Raw genomic sequence first — 4,094 nt, 5'->3', positions numbered from 1 at the left:
TGGCAAAATCTATTAATTTAATTTCTTTTGCATACAATGGGAGCCCTGGTGACACAGTGATTAAGAGCTTGACTACTAACCAAAAGGTTGGCAGTTGGAATCCATCAGCCACTCCTTTGAAACTCTATGGGACAGTTCTACTCTGTCCTATAGGGTTGCTATGAGTTGGAATTGACTGGATGGCAACAGGTTTGTTTTTTTTGGTTTGCACACAATAATCTCACTTTTATTACAAAGATATTGTATTAGGCTATTAGAAATAGAACATTTGATTAGTCAAGGGGCATTATAGGAAAGCTCTCTCACAACTCTCTATATACGTTTGGTGTACAAACTCCAAATAAATTATCATTATATTATTTATTTTTTTAAAGAAATTTCCGATTTTATGTGAGCATACAAAATATTCAAGTCTTTGATAATAGCAAAATGATGTAGGCCCTCTTTATTACATAATAGTACTACTAACTGCAGTGTTCCTAAATGCTATTGCATCATCAGAGTCCCATAAAAATTAGATGTGAAAATTATGGTTCAAATACATCAATTAGTGCTTACTTCAGCAGCACATATACTAAAATTGGAATAATACAGAGAAGATTAGCACGGCCCCTGGGCAAGGATGACACGCAAAATTCGTGAAGCATTCCATATTTTTGGGCATGTAGAAATTTTTGAAATGGTGTATCTTTGGCTATGTATATTTTCACCAAAAAAAAAAAGGTTGAGAAGGGGGAGGATTGACATGTTGTGGGGTTGTTAAGCAATGTCATAAAACAATATGTGTACTACCGTTTAATGAGAAACTATTTGTTCTGTAAACCTTCACCTGAAATACAATAAGCAAAAAATAACAAAATTCAAAAAAAACCCAAATATATCAATTAAAGTTCTAAAAGTCATGGTTAAATAAATGCAAACAAAACTTTCTTTTTTTTTAATTTTGTTCTTCATTTTACTATGTATATTATTGTTTCCCCAGTATATGGCCCATACGTGTGGACCCTTCAAACTAAGCTAATTCTTAAACTAGTGACCCAGGGACTTCAAGGTTTTCAAAAGCAACTGTGTTAGTCTAGTAGGAAATTAGAAAATATGACCTTCCAAAAAGGTTCATTATTTGGACAATGACTACAGAATAAACCTGAACTATATATTCTGGATCTGAACTATATATTCTGAACTTTAAAGCTATAGAAACTGAAAATCAACCAAATGTGATCATACAGTTAAAGACACCTGGATATAAAAAAAAAAAAAAATTATGAGAAATCTTACTCTATTTGGCATTATTTATTTAAAACAAGATTCAGATATACAAAATCTGGGAAATAAGACTTTTTAAACAATATAATAATATTTAAACTATTTGATTTATAAATATGTAAGTGTACATTAGAAGAATTTGGTGGAGGATTAAATTATAAACCCTAACATTCTTGAAGATCCAATATTTAAAGATGCTACGGTTATCCAAAAAATGACAATCTCTTTAGACACATTAGCACTTAAAATGCGTTTGCTTCTTTCATGATTTGCTTCAGATCTTGTGCTTCCAGAGATTAATCCTATAAAGGGTTGAGACGTTCTAAACCTTTGACAGTTCTGCTGAACTTGTTGTTTTCCCCTAGAGTTTTATAATAATGCACTCAATTAGCTTCTTTTTCCCAGATTTCACAGAATAATTGCTAGAACTTTATCTGGTGCTTATAAGTCAGAAGTGTTTATTCTTTAGAAGATGTTTTTAGGCATTTTAATACTTTCTATGCAAAGTAAAAAATAAAGGTAAATGGGAACACAACTAATAGTAATTCCAATTTTAGAAATACTGCTTTACATTTAAATTAAGCATATAAAATATACAAGATTTTCTCATACTAATGTTTTACTCACACCCTCTCAGCACAAATTTACTACCAATTTCCCCATTATCTATGACTATATATATTTCTAATACATTTGTGATTTTTAGACAGATTTCATTATTTTCAGAGACAGCTTCATTAATAAACATTATTTACAGTTGTTTGCAATAACATTGTGAAAAACGGGAAAGGGAATTCCAAAACTCTTAATTATATCCGTGTGGAACCTGTACATAGACCAAGAGGCGATCCTCGGAACAGAACAAGGGGATACTGCGTGGTTTAAAATCAGGAAAGGTGTGTGTCAGGGTTATATCCTTTCACCATATTTATTCAGTCTGTATGCTGAGCAAAGAATCTGAGAAACTGGAAAATATGAAGAAAAACATCGTATCAGGTTTTGAGGAAGACTCATTAAAAACCTGTGATATGCAGATGACACAACCTTGCTTGCTGGAAATGAAGAGGATTTGAAGCACTTACTGATGAACAATGAAGACTACAGCCTTCGGTATAGATTACATCTCAACATAAAGAAGACAAAAATCCTCAAAAAAAAAAAAAATTGGAGCAATAAGCAACATCATGGTAAACGGAGAAAAGATTGAAGTTGTCAAGTATTTCATTCTACTTGGATCCACAATCAATGCTTATGGAAGCAGAAGTCAAGAAATCAAATGAAATATTGCATCGGACAAATCTGCTGCAAAAAACTGCTATACAGTGTTAAAAAGCAAAGATGTCACTTTGAGTACTAACTAAGGTGCACCTGATCCAAGCCATTATATTTTTAATTGTCTCATATGCATGTGAAACCTGGACAATGAATAAGGAAGACCAAAGAAGAATTGATGCCTTTGAATTACGGTTTTGGCAAAGAATATTGAATATAGTACCATAGACTACCGAAAGAACGAACAAGTGTCTCTGGGAAGAAGTACAGCCAGAGTGTTCCTTAGAAGCGAGGATGGCTAGACTTCGTCTCTCATACTTTGAACATGTTATCAGGAGGGACCAGTCCCTGGAGAAAGACATCATGCTTGGTAAAGTATAGGGTCAGGAAAATAGAGGGAAGATCCTTGATGAGATGAATTGACACAGTGGCTGTAATGATAGACTCAAACAGCAACGATTGTGAGGATGGCGCAAGACCGGGCAATGTTTCGTTCTGCTGTTTATAGGTTTGCTGTCAGTTGGAACAAACTCGATGGCACGTAACAAACAAGAACATTTGAAATACAGATATTTTATAAATTTAATTTCAATGAAAAAAGTAGGTTTCAACGTAATACTTCAATGGGTATATACAGGCACTAACATCAAAATCTATTTGAATTTTTCATTCTTGCAAAAACAGTTCTAGTTGATGTTTAGTAATGGTCTATAAACAAAGATTGTTTTTCAAAACTTCAATAAATACTCCACTCTTTTTGTAAATAGGATGCCAATTTTATAAGCCATAAAGTTTAATAGAAGGTTTACTTATTAATAAATGAAAAGTGTTTGGGGATGAAAATATGCTTAAGTAAGGATGAAAAATATGCACCATATAAAGGAACATTTCTCATTTACAAAAATGATCATCTGGAAGCTTTAATTTTTTTTTCCCTTTAAAGAGGTGGACAAAAAAACTACAGGAATATAAAAAACTTACCTCTTTTCATTGGTGGGAAATATTATTCTAACTTGCAAAGGAAAGACATTTTAAACTTTTATAATTAACATCCATTTTTAATTAGTATCACTGTTGCTATTAGAAAGAATGAAGACCTAGAGAGAGTTCAAAAAGAGATGAACTATCCTGGTGTAATTACCACAGCTCCCAGCAGAGTCTTCTCTCATCTGGTTAACACCACAGCAGGGTAGTCATTCTAGCACATGGCTAACTGCCATAATCACAATGAAAATAACAGAGGTGAGAAGACTCACACAAGAGTTTCCTTGGCATTTAAAATTAAGAATCCAAATTTCTTTAAGTTGTTATGAGTAAACTCATAATTCCAAAGGTTTCCAGAAAATCCAAACTAATAGTTACTTTAACCAATTTTAAATAAAAACCTAAAAGTTACTGTTTCAACGAAATAAAACAGAAAATGAGAAAAATTTTTATTCCACTCATGTCAAGGAAAGATTTTCATTACCAGTTGATGATTCTGTTCTGGTCCAATTGCTTCTTTAATTAAGATATAGATTAAAATAATTTATCCAACAGTTGAAAATCATGTATGT

At 32.3% G+C, this 4,094-nt stretch overlaps 1 non-coding gene across 1 annotated transcript; it reads left to right on the top strand.

The window, feature by feature from the left end:
* The first annotated feature begins 550 nt into the window (after positions 1 to 550).
* Positions 551 to 658, top strand: LOC111822063 (U6 spliceosomal RNA). Its single transcript, XR_002825345.1, has one exon. It is a non-coding gene; the product is annotated as a U6 spliceosomal RNA (small nuclear RNA).
* Positions 659 to 4,094: the final 3,436 nt, after the last annotated feature.

The sequence above is a fragment of the Trichechus manatus genome, unplaced genomic scaffold, assembly GCF_000243295.1.
Source record: "Trichechus manatus latirostris isolate Lorelei unplaced genomic scaffold, TriManLat1.0 scaffold00124, whole genome shotgun sequence".
In the NCBI taxonomy this organism is placed as follows: domain Eukaryota; kingdom Metazoa; phylum Chordata; class Mammalia; order Sirenia; family Trichechidae; genus Trichechus; species Trichechus manatus.
The sequence above is the reverse complement of the archived record's forward strand: the minus strand, read 5'-3'. Positions and strand labels throughout refer to the sequence as shown.